The following is a 25,425-nucleotide window of genomic DNA, read 5'->3' as shown; positions in this document are numbered from 1 at the left end:
CAAAGGGCATGACTCGGAACTGGAAGTGCCCCTCTGGCGTTGAGAATGCAGACCTCTCTTTGACCCCATCAGTTAAGCCAATCTGCCAGGACCCAGAAGTCAAATCAAATGAACTGAGGTACTGGGCAGCTGCCAATCGATCCACAAGCTCATCAGTTCTGGGGATGGGGTGTGCGTCAGTCTTCGTGACCGCATTGAGCCCATGGTAGTCCACACAAAACCTGAGTTCTGGAGTGGCACCGGGCGCAGCAGCTTTTGGTACCAAGACCACTGGGCTAGCCTAGGTGCTGTTGGAGGGCTCAATCACCCCTGGCGCCAACATCTTGGAAACCTCTTCCTAGATGCTGGCCCTGACCTTGTCAGCAACCCTGTCAAATTTCTGTTTCACAGGCAGATTATCACCAGTGTCCATGTCATGGATGCACCAATTGGTGACACCTGGGGTCAGGGAGAACAGAGAGGAAAACTGACCCAACACCTGGCGACAGTCCCTTTTCTGTTCTGGGGTCAGGGTGGGTGAGAGGACCTCACCATCCACTGAACCATCTTGCTCCTTAGCTGCCAGGAGGTCAGGGAGAGGATCACTAACTTCTTCCCCTCCAGCCTCTGTAGCCAAGAGCATTGTCACTTCAGACCTCTCAAAGGGCGGTTTGAGGCGGATCACATGCAAAACTCTCAGGGTCTGCCTGGGAGTCTTCAAGTTACCCAGGTAGGTTATTTCGCTCTTGCGTCCCACCACCTCATATGGCCCAGTCCACTTGTCTTGGAGCGTACAAGGCTCCACTGGCGCCATCACCCACACTTTCTGCCCAGGTTGAAATTCGACTAGAGTGGTATTCTGGTCGTACCATCTTTTCATTTCTTCCTGGCTAGCTTCCAGGTTCTCCTGAGCGAGCTTCCTGAAGCGTTGTGTCTGGTTGCGGATGGTCAGCACATAGCTGAACACATCCTGGGTGTTCTTCCCACTGGATTTCTCCCACCCCTCCTTCTCCAGTGTGAGAGGTCCTCTAACAGGTTGGCCATACAGGAGTTCAAAGGGACTGAACCCTAAGGACTTCTGAGGCACTTCCCTGTAGGCAAACAACAGGCATGGAAGAAAGACGTCCCACTTCCGTCTCATGGGCTCCGCTAGGCCCATAATCATACCTTTTAGGGTGCGGTTAAACCTTTCAACCAACCCATTCCCTTGAGGGTGATAAGGAGTGGTGAACTTATAAGTTACCCCACACTCCTCCCACAGAGCCTTCATGTACCTAGAGATGAAGTTAGTACCCCGGTTGAAGCCCACCTCTCTGGGGAACCCCACACGGGAAAAGATCCCCATCAATGCACGGCCCACCACGGGTGCTGTGATTGTCCTGAGAGGGACTGCTTCCGGGTACCGGGTGGCATGGGCCACCAAGACCAGGATGAACCTGTTGCCTAGGGCTGTCTTGGGGTCCAGGGGCCCCACGATGTTGATGCCCACCCTCTTGAAAGGGGTGCTCACCACAGGAAAGGGTTGGAGGGGTACCTTGCCCTTCACTGCAGTCTTGCCTCTGGCCTGACATGTTTGGCAAGACCTGCAAAAGGAAACAACGCGCTTCTTCATCTGGGGCCAGTGGAAGTGGGCGACAAGCCTGTGGTAGGTCTTGTCTTGCCCCAGATGTCCTGCGAAAGGCACGTCATGAGCCAGAACCATTAGGAAGTTCCTGAAGCGCGCGGGTACCACCAGCACACAGGCTGCACCGGGCTCAGCAAACTTAGGCTCGCTATATAACAAGTCATCTTCCCAGTAGATGTAGTGATCTTTGGACCCTAGGCCTGCGGCCTGGTCCACAGCCTGTTGCCGCATACCAGCGATAGAAGGGCACTCTATCTGCTCCTTGCAGAATTCCTCCCTGGAGGGCCCACCTTATTGCTGCCAATGGGTCAGGTCAGGCAGGTCGCCCTGTTCGGCCACTTGTTTCCCTCTAGGTTCAAGGGCATCCCCCTCAGGTTTTGCTCCTTCCTGGACCGTGGGAATGGCTGGTGCTGGTTTCCCGTGCCCTCTGCCTCTTCCTCGCTTGGCAGGTCTCTGGGCCACTGTTTCAGGCTCCATTTCTGCTGAATCACCCCACTGGCTGCCATAGCATGCGTGGTCACACAGATCCACGCAGGCAAACCCAACATCTCCAAATGAGTTCTGTGTTCCACATCCTTCCATGGAGAACTCTCCAGGTTGTTACCTAGCAGACAGTCTACAGGCAAGGCATCACTGACAACAACTTCCAAAAGACCAGAGACTCCCCCCCACTCAAAGGGAACACGGCGCAGACTCCCCTACGTTAGACATACATCATGGTAGGACTGCACATGCAGAGTCAGAGGTTTTGCAGGAACTTCACGTTCTCCAATGAGCGCGGAGTAATGAGAAATCCGCAAACTCCACCAGCGGAGCAGAGTTCGTGGCCCAGGGTAAACCTCATCACCCACAAACACAGACACCCAGACAAGCTTAGGCATAGTCAGACAACCAATCAATCACCCATATAGCCCTTCAAGTATCCCACTAACACACTCATGCACCCACTTAGATATCAACTGACAGACAGATATACACATTCACACAACCCATCACTCACCCATACATTCACTGAGACACCTAATCCTTCACTTATATAGTAAGTCACTCACCCACTGTGTCATCAATACAGTCACTCATACATCCAGTGATTCAATAATGCACCTTGGTATATATATTTAACACTCGTAAATCTTTTAAAAACACTCACAGTCACTGGATGATATCATCACTGATGTCATCAGTGATGTCATTTAAGATGTCATCCCTGATGTCATCAGTGATGTCACTGACCATGTCAAAAGTGATGTAATATGTGAGGCCACAAGCAGTGTGTTGTGGGGGCATGAGTTATAGTTAGCTCAGCACGTTGACAGACCGGAGGTCACGAGATCGTGCCTGCGGTGTTCAGGGGAGCTTCTTGGCAATTTCATGAATTCTCGAGGGGCTTCTGGGTTTTTAGAGTCCTTTCAGGTTGCTGGGTGACACTGCAGCAGCGATTGTCAAGTCCTGGGAAGCAACTGGTGACCACCCCCACCCACTACGCCGGACACACACTCAACCCGATCTTCTCTTCCAGCAAGGACATCGCCTTCAGCCACACCACGGAACTCAACTGGACGGACCACAGCTGCGTCCACTTCAGCTACAGAAAACCCACGCTCCACCATCAACAGCAACAGGCTCCCCGCAGAAGCTGGAACAAGATCACTGCAGACCAGCTCGCTACTTCCCTGAACAAGAACCCTCCCACCAGCACTACGAACCCCAGCCAAGCAGCAACCAACCTCACGAAATGGATCAGCGACTGCGCAGACGACCTCGCCCCGCTGAAGACCCCGCCGAGTAGACCCGGAAGCAAGAAAGCCCCATGGTTTAACGACGAACTCAAGAGCTCCAAGAAGAACTGAAGAGCACTCGAGAAAACCTGGCGCAGAGACCCAACACCGGACAACAAGACTGCCCTCAAGCTCGCCACCCGAAAACACCACCAGCTGATCCACGCCACCAAGAAAACCGCATTCAAGGAACGACTGGACAACAACGCACACAACAGCAAGGAACTCTTCAACATCGTGAAAGAGCTCTCCAACCCCAACACCGGAAACAACGACATCACCCCTTCGCAAGACCTCTGCAACTCCCTCGCCTCCTACTTCCACAACAAGATCGCGGACATACACAACAGCTTCAGCACTCAACCGACGCACGCCACGACCGAACCACCGCCCCCCACCACCACCCTCCGTGCCTGGACCCCGATCAGCACCGAAGACACCATCCGCACGATGAACTCCATCCACTCCGGATCCCCAACAGACCCCTGCCCTCACCACGTCTTCAACAAGGCCGACGCTGTCATCGCACCCCACCTGCGGGACATCATCAACACCTCCTTCGACACCGCTACCTTCCCGGAGAGCTGGAAGCATGCCGAACTCAGCGCTCTACTCAAGAAACCATCAGCCGACCCCACCGACCTCAAGAACTACCGCCCCATCTCGCTGCTCCCGTTCCCGGCTAAAGTCATCGATAAGACCGTCAACAAGCAACTGGCCGCCTTCCTCAAGACGAACGGCTCCCTCGACCTCTCGCAGTCTGACTTCCGGGCCAACCACAGCACCGAGACCGCCTTGATCGCAGCTACAGATGACATCCGAGCCCTGCTTGACAACGGAGAAACAGCGGCCCTCATCCTCCTGGACCTCTCCGCGGCCTTCGACACTGTCTGCCACCGTACCCTAGTACAGCGCCTCAGCAACGTCGGAATCCAGGAGAAGGCACTGGAGTGGATCACCTCCTTCCTCGCCGGAAGGACACAGAGAGTCCGCCTCCCTCCGTTCAGATCGGAAGCCACCGAAGTCATCTGCGGCGTCCCTCAAGGCTCCTCGCTCAGTCCAACACTCTTCAACGTCTACATGAGCCCCCTCGCAGCCATCGCACGCCAGCACAACCTGAACATCATCTCCTACGCCGACGACACCCAGCTGATCCTCTCCCTCACTAACGACCCCGCCACCGCCAGAGCCAACCTGCACGAAGGGATGACAGACGTAGCCAAATGGATGTCGAACAGCCGCCTGAAACTGAACTCAGACAAGACGGAAGTCCTCATCCTGGGATCCTCACCCTCCGCCTGGGACGACTCCTGGTGGCCCCCCGCCCTGGGCAGCGCACCCAAACCAACTGACCACGCACGCAACCTGGGCTTCATCCTGGACTCCTCCCTCTCCATGACCAGACAAGTCAACGCCGTCTCCTCGTCGTGCTTCAACATCCTGCGCATGCTACGCAAGATCTTCCGATGGATCCCCACCGAGACCAGGAAGACGGTCACCCAGGCCCTCATCACCAGCCGTCTGGACTACGGCAACTCCCTCTACGCCGGAACCACCGCCAAACTCCAGAAAAGACTCCAGCGGATCCAGAACACCTCAGCACGACTCATCCTGGACATCCCCCGCCGCAGCCACATCTCCGGACACCTGAGAGACCTGCACTGGCTCCCGGTCAACAAGAGAATCACCTTCCGGCTCCTCACCCACGCACACAAAGCCCTACACAACCAAGGACCAGGATACCTCAACAGCCGCCTCAACTTCTACGCTCCCAAACGCCAGCTTCGATCGACCAGCCACGCCCTCGCCGCCGTCCCCCGCATCCGAAGAGCCACCACTGGAGGAAGGTCCTTCTCCTACCTGGCCGCCAAGACTTGGAACTCCCTTCCGATCCACCTCCGCCTGACCCAGGACCACCTCGCCTTCAGGAAGCAGCTCAAGACCTGGTTGTTCGAGCAGTAGCGGATCCCCTCCCCCCCAGCGCCTTGAGACCCTCCGGGTGAGTAGTGCGCTATACAAATGATCTGATTGATTGACTGGGAACAGCAGGCAGGGTTTGGCACCTTTTTCTTTTGTAGCAGGGCTTCAGTTCTCGAGCAGCGGGTCTTCTTTGTCCTGGTCTTCTCTTGTCCATCGAACCTGATGTGCAGGTCTTGAGGTACCACCTAAATACTGACTTATGGGGCGTTACAAGGGGAGAAAGGTAGTAGTAAATGAGCAACTTACCTTTTTTTTGTTTATATTTCTTTATTAATTTAAAAAACAAGGGATGCAACGAACCAGCCACGAACTCTGTGTTCATCGGAAAGCAATCCAGCAATAGAATTATGACGTTTGGCAAATCATAGAACAACAATAACATAAAAAGAACCCCCCACCTGCCTCCCACCATGCAATGGGCACACCTCTATGGGTTGGGAACATCAGGATCAAACGAGATAGGCTGGTATATGTAAATAAACTAGGTAGCAGGGGTGCTCAGGGCTGGTTGCTGAGGGGGGTCTGCAAGTCTCGTGAGTCACAAATACTTGGGGCAGGTGAGCTCCGGAGAACTCTGACGTCAGTATTGTGAGAAAGGTTTCCCACGGGTCATGAAAGGAGGCCCCTGAGGTGTCATAGAAAGGGAGATCTTCTCCATCCCCAAAATGCCCCACAATCTATGGAGCCACCCGAGTCAAGTTGGGACTGTCGTAGTGCCCCAGTGGGCAAGTATATTTTGAACCGCTGCTCCCATGGCTAGTGCCATCGGTTTACCCCTCCTGGATTTAAGGGGGAAAGTAAGAGCATTAGGGGGGCCCAGGAGGACATATACCAGAAGGCGGGGGATCTGGGTATCAAAGTGGGAATCTACCTCATCAAGGATCTGTTGCCAACATGACCCCAGGAAAGGACGGTCCCACAACAAATGAGTAAGGGTACCCAGCGAGCCACAGGCTCTCCAACAGTGCAGGCTGCTGGAAGGGTTACGTACCAATAGGTGGCCACTTTAGTGGCCGTCTAGGTGGAGGACACATTGCGAGCTGTGCATCGGGCCCTACAGTAAATATTATTCCATTCTTTCTGCGGCAGGGCTTCGCCTAGTTGCCCTTCCCAGGGTAGCTGTCCCGGAGTCTTCCCTCGCATCAGGTATGCATTTGAGAAACCTATATAAGTCCGAGGTCAAACGTGAGTCATTATAGCATGTGAGCAGCCATTTCTCAAATGAGGTGAGGTGTCTCTCCACGCCCCTCCGCACCTTGCCCTGTAAAACCCAGTGGCGAAGCTGTAGGTAGCAATAACGCTACGTTTCCGGCATGTTCTGATCTTTACAAAGATCAGTAAAAGATCAGGCCAGAGAGATCAAAGAGATGACCTATAGAACGGCAAGCTTCCTTGATCCAATGTTGGAACCTCGCAGAGTCCAGGCCCGGCGTAAAGTCGGGGTTATGAACTATAGGCGTGACAGAGACGGAAAGATCGTAAGCCCTCTAGAGGCAGAAACCCTGTCCCAGGCCAACAGGGTAGGGTGAGTCACCTTAGAGAGGTACAGATTCCGAGGCCTCCCCGCATGGGTGAGGACGGGAACTCCCCACAGAGGCTGACCAGCGAGAGACCTGTCCATAAATATCCAATGCTTCTCAGACTCCGGGCGGGACCACTCTACGAGCGCTCTCATCTAGGCTGCCTGCCAGTAAGCCTGTAGATCAGGGACTCCCAAATCCCCCTTGACAGGGTGTCTGTAGGTAAGCTACCTACGAAGCCGAGCCCTTTGGTCCCACCAGTTAAAAGTTCTATATCCCGTTACATGGAACGTATTACCCCCGTCGGAGACACCAAGGGGAGGGTATGGAACAGACAGAGAATCTGTGGCGGTATCTCTATTTCCACAACTGCTATGCGGCCCAGCCATAATAGCAAGTTCGGTCTCCATTTCCAAAAGGAATCACGGACCTGCCATAGTATTGCCGTGTAGTTCGTCTCGTTGGTGGCTTGGATTGTAGCGGGGACTTGCAAACCTAGGCATGGACTTGAGGCACGGGCCCACTGAACCGGATAGGACCGCTGTAGCAGCCCCAATTTCCCGGCCTCCAAGGAGTGATCTAAGGCTAGTGACTTGTGCTCATTGATCTTAAAGCCCGAGGCCAATGCAAATCTGTCCAATTCGGCCAGCAGTACAGGTAGGGATTACCTAGGGTGCTCCAGTGTGCCACCACGTCATCCGCGTATAAACAGAGTTTGTGCTCTGTCCCCCCGAAGCGCACCCCCTTAATGTCAGGGTTGTCTCAAACCTTTTGAGCATGGGCTCCATATACAGGGCAAACATGAGCAGTGACAGGGGGCAACCATGTCTCATTCCCCTGCATATGGGAAAGACCGACGAGGCAATCCCTTTCACCTGGACTGTAGCAGTGGGATTCACATAGCTACCAAAAACCCAATCAATGAAGCAGCTTGGAAGGCCAAAGTGTGTCAGTGTCACCTTAAGGTTCGGCCAAGGGACCCTGTCAAACGCTTTCTTAGCGTCCACAGAGAGAATCATGCATTCTGCTGGGAAATGCTCAGGTCTGTCTACCAGGTGCGGAAGTCGCTTTGTATTATCCGAGCACTGACGTCCAGGTGACTATAGATTCTCCGCACCAGGATCCCGGTAAAGATTTTTAAATCTACATTAAGGAGAGAAATATGGCGAAAGGAAATACACAAACGTCTGTCCTTACCTGGTTTGGGTATTACAGTAATCAGTGCCTCTAGCATAGAAAGTGGGAGAGAGGCAGCCGGAGCAACCCAATTGAGTTATAGACCCACACCAAAACTGGGGACAAGACCGGGAAGAACTTCTTATATGAGACAGAGGAAAATCCGTCTGGGCCTGGTGATTTATGGAGTTTTAAGTGAGAGAGAGCGGAGATGACCTCTTCTAGCCTGTTGGGGGCTTATGGGGGCTCCTCCACCTTGCTCGAAAAAAGCTTAGCGGTGGTGACTCCCTGCAGATAGTGGGCCGGCTGTCCTCGGGTAAAGTCTGAGCCGCGTATAGGGTCTAGTAGAGTTGCCGGAATGCATCCGCAATCTCAGGATCACTGTCATATTCCCACCCCTGGTGATTCAGAATCCCAGTAATGAGAGATGTCTGTTGCTTTGCGCGTAACCTGTTGGCGAGGTGCTTCCCGCACCTATCGCCTCCTACGCATGCTTCAGGCGAAGTGCTGTGTGTTCATCCCTGTCAACGTCCAATCCCGCCATCTGTGCCCTGGCCGCCTTAAGCTGCTTCCAAACTCTGGGTGCCCCTGTCTGCTGATGGATGCGCTCCATTTCGGCAACCTCCCTAGTTAGTTGCTCCCTTTTCTCCCTCCTATCCCTATTGTCTGCTGCCGAGAAACCCAGAAATCCCCCCCGACCACCGCCTTCAGTGCCTGCCAGAGGTTCGTCCTAGAGATGGTGGGGGAATCATTGCGGTCCAGGTAGTCAGTAATACATTTATGGATTTACTGCACCACTGAGAAGCATTGTAGGATCGTCTCACACACATGCCAGAACCTGCGAGAGGACTGGCGGTGCTGCGGGGACAGGGAGATCCGCACTGCCGAGTGGTCTGACAGGGGGCAGAAAAGGATTTCCACCACTCATGTCTGTCGCGTCAGTGTGTATTATCAAAAGAGACTAGCTTAAATATGCCCAATATTGTTAGGACTCTGATTAGATTTGTCATGGGCACCTCGTTGGTGAGTTCATGAAGCTCTCACCCACCAACCTTGTTGGTGGCATGCTTCATCATCGGGCCCACCCAGTGACACCTAATGTGTCCCGGGTGTGCTGCGACGCCTGATTACAGCGGAGCTGGTATTTTACTGAGAGTGCAGTGTGAGGTGTAAAATGAAGTGTGAGTTAAAAGGGCTTGGCGAGGGTCCCAGTACCCGAGGGTAAATTAAATTTTAATAACTGGGCCCCCGTCAGCGGTTAAAATAAGGCTAGGGGATGTTTAAGGGAGGCGAGTTACTACCTCCTACATCCATCAGTTGGTCGACATGTTTCAGCCAGTGCCTTAAACTAAATCTGGCTCTCCTCAGGACCTTTTTAAAATAGAGTGTAGTGCAGGTTAAAAAGGAGTGTAATCCAGGCTATGTGTTACACTCACTAAGGTGTTTCTCTAAGTGTGAGAGGGGGGATTCCCTTCTCATATATGCGCTTAGATTTTGCAGCCAATGCTTCCAGGAATGAAGCCGTAAGGGGTTTACCAGCTTTTCTGGTCAGAGCCTGCCTTGTACCTGTTGCACCGTCCTCGTACTCCGGTAGCAACGCTGACGGGGGCCCAGTTATTAAAAATTAATTTACCCTCGGGTACTAGGACCCTCGCCAAGCCGTTTTAACTCACACTTCATTTTACACCTCACACTGCACTCTCAGTAAAATACCAGCTCCGCTGTAATCAGGCGTCGCAGCACACCCGGGACACATTAGGTGTCACTGGGTGGGCCCGATGATGAAGCATGCCACCAACCAGGTTGGTGGGTGAGGGCTTCATGAACTCACCAATGAGGTGCCCATGACAAATCTAATCAGAGTCCTAACAATATTGGTCATATTTAAGCTAGTCTCTTTTGATAACACATATAAACCACGGGGACTCGGACTAGCTTTCTAGTCCTCTTTCTCCCTCTTGATACGCGCATGTCGCGTCAGTGTGTGAGAGGTGTGTATATAGTCAATCCTGGCGTACGTCATATGGGGATGCGAGTAAAAGGTGTATTCCCTGGACCCTGGGTGCCGCAGTCGCCAGGCATCAGTAACTCCAGCCACCGCCAGTAAGCATCTCCCATCCCGAGAGAGGGCCCCAGTCTGCCTCCATCGCTGCCCTGATCAATCTACTGCATCATCAAAGGCTAAGTTAAAATCCCTCCCTAAAAGAAAGGGTCCGTCTGGGAGACCAGTTAGCTCGTGGACCACATTCCAAATAAACCCATCTCGGCCTTCATTAGGAACATATACAGTAGCTATCATGAGGATGTGTGTGCCGAGGGTGAAAGTGTACACCAGGAATCTACCCTTAATCTCGGCCTGTTTGCTGCCCTTTTGACCCAGGAACTTAGCAGAGTCCAGAATTGCCACCCCTGCCGTCTTAGAGGTTCGGGAGGAGAACAGCTGATGAGAAAAGGCTCTGGACCTCAACCTATGTGTGTCAGCGGAAAAGAGGTGTGTCTCCAGGAGCAGGTAGATATGAGCGTCTGAGTGTTCAAGAAAGGACAAGACAGCCCACCGTTTGGTAGGGTAATTGAGCCCCTTAACGTTGAGGGACAGGATATTATTGTAAGTCGACATGAGTGGAAGCCCCCAGGTGTGCTAATAAGAACCGCCTCCATACCTGCAAAGGCGAATAGAAGGTGCAGATTGCAAATACCATCAACCCATTGTGTCCGGAGGAAGGAGGAGTAAACCCAGTAACCCTTAACAAAGAACATGCAACTAAAACCATCAAATTGCAAAGTCCACAAGTGTCCCGGTCAGACTGTCCCTTGGAGAGTCATGAGATGGATAGCAGGAGCCCCCCGCGACCCCCACCCCGCACCGGCCCAGCCAGCTAAGACAAAATGGATCCCATTAGAATTGCAGCCAGTGTTACCAAAGACAGGATACTTCAGTCTGCGCCATTGGAGTACTCTGACAGAGAGTTCAGCACAGCCGTACGTTCCTAGGCCATTCGGTCCGGGCGAAGACGCAATGGAGATTTCTCAACTCAGTGCCATCTTGCCGAATCGTTGCAACGTCGAAAGCGTGCTTCCCTCTCCGGAGCATCATGATCATCCTCTGGCAAGTGAAGAAGTGACGAGGCCTCTTGGAGAGAGCGGACCTTGCTAAGCCTGCCCTGATATATCGACGATGTCATCCTAATCTGGGAAGGAGATATGGAGAGTGTTACAATGATGGAAGGTCCAGAGGTGGTAGGTTTCAAGTAGGTATTTATTGAGATACAAGGTGATGTTAAAGCCAGGATGTAAAGTAGGCCAGTAAGTATCCTTGTAAATATGCCCCACCAGGAGCTCAGCCTTCAGTCTCCAACTGAATCTGTACACTCATCCAACATTCTATAACATGTACAAGATTCTACACAGGGAGCAGGGGAAGAAAGAGAATAAAGAAATACCCATACAACAGAGAGCTTCGAAAACTTCCACACCTGGATCAATACACGTGATGAGTGGCTGAAGTTTACATACACAGTCAACAAAAAACAATTAGATTTTCTGGACATCACCATATATGCGGAGGGCCTGACTCTACAAACGAAGACGTATTACAAACCAACGTCTAAAAATAGCTTACTTTCTTATTATAGTTTTCACCTTAGACCGTTGAGGGAGAATCTCCCTTACAGTCAATTCCTGAGGTTATGCAGGAACTGCAGTAAGATAACTGAATACAAATAACAGGCAAACGACCTTGGTGCAAAACTTGAAGAAAGGAACTATCCCAAAAGAGTCAATGAAAAATGCAAGAAAAGAGCACGAAACCAAAACAGAGACGGGCTCCTTGAACCAACGCTACGAGAGCATGAACCTGATGTTTTAACATGTGTAACTACCTACGGTCCCGCTAGCAACAAATTGAAGAAGATTGTTAATAAAAACTGGAGAATTCTGACCTCAGCTAACATACAGTGGCCCAAACCCAGGTTTGCGAATAAAAGAACTAGAAACCTAAAGGACATACTGGTCCACACAAGACCTCTCCCTAAAAAACCATTAGCTGTCACAAATTCACCATGGGATGTCCGCCCAGTTGTAGGACATTACCCATGTGGGTCTTGTTCCGTGTGTTCTCTAACTAAAGTCACCAAAGAAATACAATTATTGCCAGACTTTAGATGGAAACTTTTAAACCACACGAATTGCAATACGAGTCATGTGATCTATATGATCACATGCCCATGTGGAAAACGCTACATAGGCATGACATGCAGAAAGATCAAGCAGCGCCTATGCGAACATCGAATTAATGTTAAGTGTAAGAAAATTATGACCAAAATGTCTAATCATTACTTGGAAGCAGGCCACACAATCAATGACCTCAATTGGATAGTTTTGGAGACATTGAATAAAAAAGACCATAATGCAGAAAGGATTCTCTTTGAGGAAGAGCAACAATGGGTGCACAGATTGAGAACTGATCGAGATGGACTCAATGATAATATTCCATGGGGGAATATTTATAAATAAGAACGATTTAATACATAAAGAGCCATTCAACCAACTATAACGAACCAACAATCCTCAATCGGCAACCGGCGAGTAGTGAGAGCAAAAGAACTGAAATGATTTTCTCAAAAAACCACAATACAAATTGGATCCGGATACAGTAGAGATTTCTCATTCAATACGACTGACTCTAAGTAAACATTTGAGAATAGTACCAATGTACTAATTTGTAAGCACCATATTTAAAAATAATTACAACAAAAAATTATTTTAGAGAAAAACAAGACACCTTCTCTAAGCTTGATTACTTTTAAAACTTAAGCCTATGAGGAATGAAGGACAATTGAATATTCTGGCAGAAAAAATAATCCAGATTTCAACCCATCAAGGCCAGAATCTGCAACATTGCAAATTAATGTATTATCATTAAAGGGCTCAAACGCATAATTCACATAATTTGCTTTTCATTTGGGCATTTACAATCTCTCAAATTAGAAAACAGACCATGATCCACCATTATTAGTCTGTTTACACTGCCGTTTTTTGCATAAACCTGTGATCCCGGAAGCAAACACGTTTCCGGGACCAGCAGTGGCAGAGTCAGAACCAGTCAAGAGACGGAGTGACCGAAGGTAGCAGGAAGAGCAGCGTCTACAAAATCGTAACGTATTGCAAAACTTTGAATGTATACTGAACTATGACCCATTGTTATAGCAGGCCTCCCTGACCCACATGGATCCTGATGAGGTTTACTAAAACCGCGAACGAAGGAATGTGATATACGAACTCTAGGGTTTGTGTGTTTTGCATGAATATAACGAACATTAAATTGAGCGCATGAGATTGGACATGAAAGATGTAGATTTGCTCACTTACAACTCGGGTCTCGTTGTATCTAACTATTTTATCGTAAATATTTTTTCATAAGGCCGCTAAGAGGAAAAATAATTAACACCATATTTAAGTCAAACCGGAACAGTTACACATATATAACAATACCGGAATGATGAACCGGTTGTTCAGGCCAGCGAACAGTTTTGATGCATAGACATAAGAATTAATGGGACAAGATCAACATTATTTTTGTGCATACATTAAGCAGTAATTCTCTATCCTTCTATATAGAAACATAAGAGCCCTTAATGGTATTGTCAATCACCACGTTTGAGACACCGTACCACTGGTGACTCGACGAACTAGAAGAGGAGAGAACCCCATACCAGTCCTGATAACAACAGGCTCATATTTTACGAATTTGCCAATTATTAGAAAGTTGACCCTGCTCAAGAATTAGGGAGGTCAGTTTGAAGTATTGCCATTTTTTAGTTGCTACGCCACTGTGCGTTTTACATGTTCCTGGTATCTGCAAACCAGTTGACTAGTCTTGTGTGAATCCAAAAAAACCCTTTCCCTTGTCTAGTTTGTCTTTTTCTTTCCCCAGGTATCAAGTGACCTTTAGGAACTACATAAAGTTATGTTCCTGAAATACTTATACACTAGGAAATACTTAGTTGTACATTTCACATATAAAGACGTTTCACGTCTTTATACACTTCACACCCTAGTCCTGAAGAAAGCCCACCCGACCGTCTGGCGATTGAGGGCTGAAACATGTTGACCTATATCACATTTCCAGTGTGAAAGAGTCATAATAACTCTAAGTCACCTACATTGTATTTTATTGCCTCCAGAAACCAGAACTATTAAAAATTTGTCTGGAATTGAGAGACTTTTAATAACCTTCACTACACCACGTCACTGTCACTATCACTGGTCACTACTGTTTTTAACAAAGGGTATTACCTCCTGGTGGAGGTTGCATAACCACTAAACCCTATGATTATGCAGACACGTGTGAGGGCTAGCGGAGAACCAAGATATACCGCTTGACGTTACCATCAACCAACACGTGCATGAGGGTTTTTTAATTGGGACTAGAAAGAACCATTCCCGCATACCCGATGTTATGCAGGACAAGTGATCCTTCTCATTTGATTAGATAGTATAAGCCTGCCCTCCCATTTGAAAATTAGCCGGAACAGATGGCCCCAGGAGTAGGAGACGTCCTTGGAGCGTAGAAACACCGTAACGGGTCAGAACCTTTTCTGCAAAGTAGAGGCTGCCAGATCTTGAATAAGGAGAGGCCTGCAGGAATGGAAGTCTATGGGGTGTTTGGCCCGCACCTCCCGTAGAATGCATTCTTTAACCTGAAAGTCGTGCATGCTACTTACCTTTTAAGGTGTTTTTACCCTCTAGTGACCACTTCCCGTGGGAAGAGGCACTATCCTAGCCCTGATAGGAGGTTTTCTCATAACCTCAAGATGGTGGAATTTCAGGAGAGGGGTTCACATCATTTGCCTCACCTTATGGGGGGTGTAGGATAACTGAGGACCCTCCTCTGGATCTAACTACGCTTTCCACCTTTCCTCCCTCAAAAGTGTAGCAGGAAAGGGGGCTTGACTTCCCCCACTATCTGGGGGTTCCTGGGTTGGATTTCAAAGGTAGCATTCCCTTTGGAGCTTTGTCTCTATCCTCTTAGAGCACTGGCTTTCACCCCTTGAGGTCCGAAACATGTCTGGAAGTAGCAGGCTGGCAAAAACCAGTCAGGAACCACACCAGTGGTTGGTAGGTTTTCAGGATACCCTCTTAAAGGGTCTCTTGTGTGACTTTATCAATAAATCCACCACTGGCATCAGTGAGGGTTTATTAAAACAAGAGGTTTCGTACCAAACACCTAAGGGATCAGTGAAGCCATTATAGTTCTTCGAAACTCATGTTAACAAGTATCCATCCCATGTACTCTTTTTGACTTCCCTATGCACTTACAACAGTTCAGAATAGACTGGGTACTGTAGGAGCATATCTGCTCATGCTGATATGCCCACACGTAGGGTACAGAGCAACCTGCCTTAGAGCTAAAGGATTGCAGTATGGATGACTTATCTATATCTTGTGAAGTGTATTGGTGGCATGGCACACAAGGCGGTGTACTATGTTGGCTCTTCAGATTTCTCTTTACGAAGACATGCAGACTGCAATGGCATAGTGCATAGCCTTGGTGAGTGGCCCCTGGGGTGGGACAACTGGTGCTGCAGCCCCAGAGGACCCTCTTCAGTACCCATGCCCTAGATAGCAGGGCTATCATTTACTAGGGACTTAAAGTGGCAACTTAAGTTGGTACAGTTTTAGGGAAAATTGCACTTACAGTTCGAAATTGCATCAGACATCAGGCAACAAGTGGGGCTATCGTCAAAAGAGGCACTTTTCTACATATTCATTCTCTAAATCACACGGCTACTGCTGCATCCAATTATAAACTCTATATGCAGGATTTACGCAGCACCAGCAGCAATCACAATAATCAAAACACAAAGGAAAGTACATAAGGCCCAATCTCTGCTGGATTATGGGCTGCCAGGCATGCCCTCCTCGCACTCAAAAAAGCAGTCAACAGATCTGCAGCAGTTCATCTTAAGAAAGGCTTCTTTTGTTCCAGTTGTGCTGTACACCTCTCTAGAGGAATGAATGTTCACTTAATTCAAGGTTAGAAGATACAGTAGTGGCAACTTACTTATATAAAAGTAAAAACACATTTGGATAAGCGAAAGTAGCACTCACTATACTCTCTGTTAGCAGATCAAGCGCCTTCTCTTTTTTAATGTACTGCTGGTCTGACTTTTTCTTTCTCTTCTTTACCATTGCAGAGCATGGAATTCGCCAATCAAGTCTTGCAAGGCTATTACCACCATAATACTCACACATTCCATATCACATTCTATATTCCCTTACTAATCACTCACCCCTAATTTTGCAAACACCTCCCTCTTCACCCCTGTATGTCCGAACCGGGCACACCAGAAGCATTTTCTTAACAAATCAGTAGCTAAAAGTACGTGTCAACTCAATCTGAATTCAGGTCGAGTTCCAGAATGTAAAGCATTTACTCATGAGCACAACAAATAAACAAACAGAACCATTGCCTGCCTTTAAAGACCGTATTGCTCCAACAGCTGCTACGTTAACAGTTTAGAACAGAAATCAGCGTGAGGTGGCAGTTCAAGGGATCATATGTCAAAGTGCTCGGTCTGAATGTCCCTTGATTGCTGCACTGATTAGCATTTGAACGAGGAATAATTATATAAAGAAAGTGCTGGCAACATATATTCACTCCTCCCTCGTGCTCCTACATATGCGCCTTTGATTAGAGCTTGAATAGGCCGATGATTAAAGAGTCGGCTGCTATTGTATACCTTTTCAGAACCGTGGCTACATTCCGGAGTTTGTATGCAATTAAGACTGAGTAATGTTTTGCAAATGTGAACATGGGTTGTTGCGTTGGGAGGCATTCAACTGTCCTGATACTCTGAAGAAAAGTATACATTTGGTACAGAGTTGCGCACTGGTGTCAATTTATGTGCACGAATGAACACTGAAGTGCTTAAGTTTATACGTTTTTTAATCACATGCAATATTTTTCTCAGTTTGATCCAATCCACTGTTATTCACATTATAGGTGTTGCACTTTCTGTCATTTTCTAAGAAAATGTCGTGTTGAATAGAAACCTGTGTTGTACATGTTGTACATTTAAATGAGTGACTGCAAACAATAATTCCGAGAAACTACCATGTATGTAATTTTCAGTTTTCACTTTCAAATCCCATTGACTGCAAAACGATAGCAGGAGGAGAAAGCATAAAAGAAGATAATTTGCTGGGAGGCAACATGGCTATAAAAAGCACATAACACTTGGAGACAAGGAGAGCTCGCTTGGTAGCAAATTAGTAATAATGTTCAATCTTCTCAAATTTTCAAAGAAGTTGGACAATACCCAGGGGCTGAAATAGCTACATCCTCCAACTGCACGGGTGGTCACATTTATGGCAATTTTCTGAAAAGCACTTATAACATTGGCTGATATTATTCTGTTTCTGCCTTGGCAGAGTACACCAAACCAACAAAGTCAACTGTAGCTAGCACAGCAATTTCTTCACAAGCATCTTTTTGTCTGCTACCTGCAATACAACTGATCATGACATACTCTTCAAAAATATTTTAACTTTGGGCATCATGAATAGTGACTCTCCTACTGCCTTGTAAACTACTTATAATCTGTCTTGCTGCCCCTTCAGCACCATGCCAACCAAACTATGAGTGGATGCTGCCCAAGCTAATGTCCCTACACCCTTCTCTCAGTAACATGATATATATATATGGTGTTAGACTTGGCTTCCTTAGGGTGGTCTTCCACCAGACTTTTTGCCTTTTGACTCCACGTTTTTCTGATTCTTTTTGTTGTTCTTAGGACTTCCAGCACTTTACCACTGCTAACCAGTGCTAAATTGTATGTGCTTCTCTCCTAATCATGATGACATTGGTGTATACCTGTTTGGCATATTTGTTGTACTGGTAAATCCCTTGTTAACCGCATGCGTGCGGCATGATTCCCCCCCGTACGCTGGATTTTGCGGATTCGCACTTTACATGACGAGCTGGGCTCGTCATGAGCGTGCGAGGAGGCTACCTCATGACGAGCCCAGCTCGTCATGAGCGTCGAAGGGGTTAAGTGTTATTCCAATATACTCAGGGCATGTACTTCAAATGCTTCTAGTGGGCAGCAGTACTGATTGTGGCACCCACAGAGGTAGCCATTCAAACCTTTCTCATGCCTGCCAATGCAGTGCAGGTATGTGTAGTTTACTGCCACTTCGACTTGGCATTTAAAACTACTTGCCACGCCTTAAACTCCTCTTGTATTAAATATAATTCCTCCCTAAGGTAGGCCCTAAATAACCTTAAGGGCAGAGTGCTATGTAGGTAAAAGGCAGGACATGTTCCTTTATGTTTTGCATGTCTTGGTAGTGACTAACAGCCTATTTACTTTTCCACTGCTGTGAGGTGTACTCCACTCATGGGCCAGCATTGGGAATTACATAATACACTTTTAAGCTGTAATTCCTGATCAGAGAGGAGTAGATTTTTCATGTTTCATATTTTTAGGATAGTAAGAATAAATCCTCCTTACTGGTGTCTGGGTTGTGTGACAGCTGTATTTTTTGCATTCCCTCTAGACCGTCACAATCACAGGCTGGTGAGGCTAATCTGCATTCTAAGCTCTTATCTGCATTCATCTGAATTCTGATGGGTCTCCCTTGGCAGGGAGGAATGGGAGGGGCTGACACACTTCAATAGGTACTGTATTGTCCACAAACAAAGCACTGATTTACCCCCTACAGATAGCCTGGCAGACAAGACTGGGTTGAAAGGGATACTGTTGTGCATTCTCAGAGCTGCTTTGAAGTCACCATCCACATCAAAGTCACTTTTGGGTATAAGTACGGGGTCTCCGACCCCCCTGAAATCCAACACTTCTGGATCTTGAATTGAACCTCTGTCAGAAGGACTGGTGTGCTGCTTGAATGGCTCGACTGGACTATTTTCTGGAAGGACTGTTTTTTACTTGTTTCCCTGCTGCCTTCTGATCCCTGACTCTGCCGAAGGAGAGCTGGACTCTGCCTTCCCATCAAATGATCTCCAAGGGCTTTCTAGTTTGACTACTGTTTTCTGAAGTCACAGGGACACAAAAGACTTCCTTCAGTTCCACTGGTGCTGCTGGACTCTGCCTTCTGCGGGTCCTACCTTTGTCTGAGGTTGCCTCTCAAGTTCTGAGCCGCAGGATTATGTTCTGCAGTGTTTTGCTACAAAACCAAGGCATTATCACCTTTGTGCCGATCAGCACTGATGCATCTCCCTTTGACACCATCACATAGGCTGTTGGCTCTACAGCCTGCACGGCCTGACGATGACGCTATGTGTGGCTCAACAGCAACGCATTACCTTCAACTCAGTGAAGCTCAACGATGATGCAGCGACCAGACTGCATTGAAAAGATTGAAGCATCGTGCCCTCAGCATCAATGCTTTGCTCCATTCAAGGTATGGTCCTGTGGGGATTCTATTTTGTGCCTGCCCTCTATCGTGGTCAGCCTTAACTTTGGATTCGCACCAGTCTAATGTGACCTTAACTAACCTTTTGACTGCTAATGACTTCTAAGCACTGTTTTTTGCATTTAATATTTAAAAATGTTTATCTTGACTTCTACTGACTGGATTTTTGTTATTTTGGTCTTGTTTTATTCAAATAAATATTCTCTATGTTTCTACACCTATGAGGAGTTATTTTGTATTGTATTCGTTTGTTACTGTGTGTGTATTGCACACATACTTCATAAATTGCTTCTTTAGATAAGCCTGACTGCTCTGTGCCAAGGGTGAGCACAAGTGATCTTTTAGTGTGCACTTAGCTCACCCTGACAAGAGTGGTGGTTCCTGCCTGGCCTGGGTGCATACCTTAGCCAACCAGGAATCCCAGTTCTAACAGATGGTAATTTTCTTTTATAAACTCTTTATCATCGTCTATCTGAGGCACACAGGGGATACTTCAGCACTAGTGAAGGGGTAAAACATGGCATAGTAACTACTCTGAAGGGTACTGATTTTATGGCTAGACAGGAAAATATTACAAAGAGAATGTTATCTCAGGGATTAAAAGAGGCAGTACAAGAGAAGGTTAAGAGAGTTATAAAGGTAAAACACATTTTGTAAATATTGATGAGAAGGAAATGTCTCCATTTCTGAAGGAGAGTAAAGAACAAATGAAGCAAAAACAACAGTTGATGGACAGAATGCAGAACAATGTCATACATTCACCCCTGAACTGGGGTGGCTTGGTGAGCAAAAGAACGATGGATTAAACCCAGATCTATGACTGGGGGTGAATGTTTTGCCATTGTGCAACATTCCGTCCATCATCTTGTGTCTTTTGCTGTTCACCCTATGTGGGAAGGGTATGCCCAGACGTGGGTCCCATGCTCACTACGCCACTGGAGTCAAGCTATCCTGGCTTAAGACGGCTGATAGCCAGAAACCGGTCCTAGGATGCTTGATTCCGGTCCAGGGAAGACATGGCTTGGCAGTTCAGGCTGGACTGTTCCCATGAGGCACAGTGCCAAGACTGATTTGCGTATGGCCATGTCTGTACTGGGGTGGCTTGGTGAGCAAAATAACGATGGATTAAACCCAGATCTGTGACTGGGTGTGAATGTTTTGCCATTGTGCAACATTCCGTCCAACATCTTGTGTCTTTTGCTGTTCTCGCTATGTGGGAAGGGTATGCCCAGACGTGGGTCCCATGCTCACTACGCCACTGGAGTCAAGCTATCCTGGCTGAAGACGGCTGATAGCCAGAAACCGGTCCTAGGATGCTTGATTCCGGTCCAGGGAAGACATGGCTTGGCAGTGAGGGCTGGACTGTTCCCATGAGGCACAAGGCCAAGACTGATTTGCATATGGCCATGTCTGAACTGGGGTGGCTTGGTGAGCAAAATAACGATGGATTAAACCCAGATCTGTGACTGGGGTGAATGTTTTGCCATTGTGCAACATTCCGTCCATCATCATGTGTCTTTTGCTGTTCACTCTATGTGGGAAGGGTATGCCCAGACATGGGTCCCGTGCTCACTACGCCACTGGAGTCAAGCTATCCTGGCTGAAGACAGCTGATAGCCAGAAACCGGTCTTAGGATGCTTGATTCCGGTCCAGGGAAAACATGGCTTGGCAGTTCGGGCTGGACTGTTCCCATGAGACACAGGGCCAAGACTGATTTGCATATGGCCATGTCTGAACTAGGGTGGCTTGGTGAGCAAAATAACGATGGATTAAACCCAGATCTGTGACTGGGGGTGAATGGTTTGCCATTGTGCAACATTCCATCCATCATCTTGTGTCTTTTGAAGAACAAATAGAGGCCTGGGTGACAAATGTATTACAAAGAGAAGCCGTTTAGATATTGCTTCAGACATGAAGGAAGTCCAAAATGGCTCACACAGATTGGCTGTCCAAGGCGGCTTGCTAGATGGTTAGACTATCTCTGTAAACAAGTAGAATAATTTTACTAATTTGCCGCTGACTAGTGAAGGAATGTATTTGGATGAATACATACATCTAAATCAAACACAAGGCAATGATGGACGGAGCACTGAAACTTTTCAGGCACTCACCCCCAGTCACAGATCTAGGTTGTATCCATCATCGTTCTTTAGCTCACCTGATTAGGATTGTTTGGTTGATGAGTTTGCAGAAGATGTTAGCATTGTAAATATAGAAAAAAAATTTAATTAAGGATCCTTTAGGCTAAAAATTGCTTGATCCTAATGATATAAGTCATCCAAATGGTTCAAATTGGTGGCCATTAAAGCATGTAGGAGACTATATTAAATTCTGGCTAAGAAGGCTGCTAGAAAAAGAAGAAACAAATGTTATGAGGGTTGCATGCTTTCTAAGGGTGGGCGTAGTTCGCGAAGTAGCGCTACGCGAAGTGACGCGAAGTGCACTTCGCACTACGCGAACTTCACGTAGCACTACGCGAGCTGCGAAGTTACATGTTCGCACTGTGCAAGATGCATTTACAATTATTGCACAGTGCAAACAAGCATCCGGCACTGTGCAATCATTGAAAACGGCATCTTGCACAGTGCGAGCTGTAGTTTTCTGCCGCTCGAGTAGATTTTTACTCGAGCGGCAGCTATCTCAATGCGAACTGGTAGTTTCTCATCGCGAGCAGTTGCGAGCATACACGACCACCCGCAATGAGAAACCTGACCTCCCCGCGTTGAGAGTCTCGCCGGGATGTAATTTTGCTTGCTCACGGTCGCGAACATGACGTTGAGGACCGCAAACAAGCAAAAAATTACCGCTACGCATGTTCGCACTGTGCTACGTGCAGCTCGCGTAGTGCGAAGTTGCGCAAACTTCGCAAACTACGCGAGCATAGCATAGTGCTTTGCCCAGGGTTAATGCTTTCATCCTATGAAAGATGAGAACGAAAAAACAATGACACTGAATTTGGACCCAATACCTCTTTAATTTGGGCAGGGACCCAAAATAAGAATTGGAATGATTGCTAAAAAAGTGAGAGGTTAAATTACTGGATATACTGGGGCCATTTTCCTGAATGTTTAATTAATTGAGGAATCATATATTAAAGGGCATGATTTAGACATTAATTGACTGAGAGATTGGTGTCAGCGTGCAAAAAGTTTTCTAGGAACCGGCAATGCAGGACTGATAGCAGACAGACGCAAAGCAGTTCTTTTGGGAATTATCCCTAAATTAGGAGATCTGGTGAGAAAGGAGTCTAGTGAGGAAACTCAAGACTTGCTCTTTGGAGAAGGAATGGTTAAAATGTTAGGGAAGTATGAACAAACCTTTACTGCTTTGGATAAGGCTGTCCTCAATGAGAAGATTGTTTGTCAAAAATAGTTTTTATGGAAGGGCTGGGATAAGAGGGCAACCTCTCAGCCATGGATATTGTAAGTCCGAGTTCACAGGGTGTCAAAGTAATGGATCTTTTAGAGGAAACCACAGAATGTCTGGCTCCTTTCCCCAAAGAGGGAGAGAATGCAGAGCTCGACCATTGAGAAGTCGAGAGAAAGTGGCAATTCAGGACATGGATTGTTTCAGGTCTCACCGAAGGAAAGGTGGGAAGAAGACTGAGATTTTATCTAGAGAACTGGAGAAGAATCACAAAGATCCCTGGGTATCCGCAACAGTGGAAGGTTTCAAATAGAATTCCATACAAAACCAAGACAAACAAAAGAACCAAGGAAGTTATGTTTTGTAAAAGATTTTTTTTGTTCTATTTCTTTTTATTGAAACTTTTAACAACATAAACAAGAAAAAATGACAAGGCAATACAATCAATCAAATGGCGAAGCGTCCTGCGGGGGGAAGGCATAAGATCATAATACAAACATTGACATTACAGGATGGGAGGAAAGAGCTATATAGCAAGTCCGGAGACAATCCAAGCAACACAATAGGAGGAATGTCGGGTCAAGGGGAGGGAGGATCAGCCACTAAGTGTGAGAAGGGAGGTGTACAAATGTCTCCCCGGTAGGAGTTCCATCGACCCCAAATCTTGCCCCACTTGCGGGGCCTGCCACGTGCAACATACACCGTCTTCTCTCTGAACATGCACCAGTCCATATTTTCCTTCCAGGCCAGGACTGTGGGCGGCCTCTGAGAGCCCCACAACTGGGCGATATCCTTCTTTGCGATCATATTACCAAGGGTCACCCACTGGGTCTGGGCCAAACCATAGTCATTGGGTTCCCAAACATTCAACAAACATCGTCTAGCTTCAGGCAACAACGCAACAACCGTGACCTCTTCCATCACTGCATGCACTCGATTACAGAAACGAACAACCTCCGGGCATTCCCAGAGTATATGGAAAAAGTGCCCAAGAGGCCGCAACCACGCCTGCACAGCCCATCCGAAGCATAACCCATACTGACCAATCGTGGGCCGGTAACATAGATCCTATGAAGAATCTTAAGCTGTACAAACCGGAGGCGAGCCGGAATTGCAACCTCTTTCGGCGAGGATATGGCCTACTGCCAGTCCTCGTCATCTAACTCCAGGCCATCACCGGTCCAAGCTTCCCTCAGGCGCTGTAGAAGGTCGGCCCTATTGTTTATCAACTTCTTGTAAATACGCAAAATCGTACTGTCGGGAACATGTCCGTCAAGCACCCGATCCTCAAGCGGCAAAGCCTCCGGAACAATAGTGCCCGGAGGAAAGACCGCCGTCAACGCGTGTCGGATCTGAGCATATCTAAAAAACTCCTTGTCACTCAAGTCATACTCCAGTCTCAATTCCTCAAAGGTTTTAACCCGATCCCTGGTCCATACATCGTTCACCCTGCTTATACCAATAACGTCCCATCTATCAAAACCTTTCGTATTCCACAGGGAGCCTAGCTTCTCGGAAGCGTAAAGAGGGGTTGCGCGTGTGAGTCTATCCTTCCATCCCATTGCATCGTTGGCACGATGCCATACCTGTACAGCTATTTTGGTAGGGCCAGTAAGCGTCCTCCCAGCGGATTTCGTATAAAGCGCCCTGTTGTAGTCTCCACCAGGCAGCAACCATCTGTCCATTTCGAACGCAGGATTCGACGCAGGGCCGTACATGCAGTGGTTAATCGCCGCCAGCTGGGAGGCCCAATAGTAGCGCTTAATATCAGGGAGAGCGATTCCACCGTCATACCAAGGAAGTGTTAACTTGGCAAGGGCTATGCGGGACCGTCCTCCCCAGATAAGTTGTCTCTGCAAGCCTTCGACCTCTCGAAAGTAACTGGCCGGCATGGTATCAAGAGTATTCTGGAGGGCATAGAGAAATCGGGGCAGTGACATCATCTTGAATAAAGCCGCCCGTCCGAGGAGGGACAACGGAAGTCTACGCCATGTCTCAACATCGGACCGCAGGCGCCGAAGCGGGGGTAGCAAGTTACGTTCGAAGTGAACGACAGGATCCAGGGTGATAAACACCCCCAAGTATTTGAAACCCGCGTGTGCCACCTGTATTGGGCACCCACGCGGCAATAGAGGAGAATCTCCCGAGAGAACGTACACGCAGGACTTGGACCAATTGATCACAAGGCCAGAGTTTTTACCGAAGGAAGTCAATACATGGAATAGCACTATTAACAACTTCCGAGGAGACGTGAGGTATAGCAGGATGTCGTCAGCATAGAGCAACACTCTGTCCTCGCGTGGCTTCCCCTTCTTGTGGATCACAATGATAGATGCAAGTCTTTGATCATAAGGGAGGGTACCAGCTTCTAGCGATTCTAAAAACATAGAGCGAAGATGCGGTGCCATTTTATCTGGACTTAGCTTATAAAGATCGATGGGAAGACCATTTGGACCCGTGGCCTTCCCGGATCTCACAGAGCGAACCGTGGCCGCGACCTCCTCGATGGAGAGTGTCGCGTCCATCAGCTCCCTATCCAGATCCGACAAGCAGGGCAAAGCAATA

The sequence above is a fragment of the Lissotriton helveticus genome, chromosome 3_1 (genome assembly GCF_964261635.1).
Source record: "Lissotriton helveticus chromosome 3_1, aLisHel1.1, whole genome shotgun sequence".
Lineage (NCBI taxonomy): Eukaryota > Metazoa > Chordata > Amphibia > Caudata > Salamandridae > Lissotriton > Lissotriton helveticus.
This window is presented reverse-complemented; position numbering follows the sequence as displayed.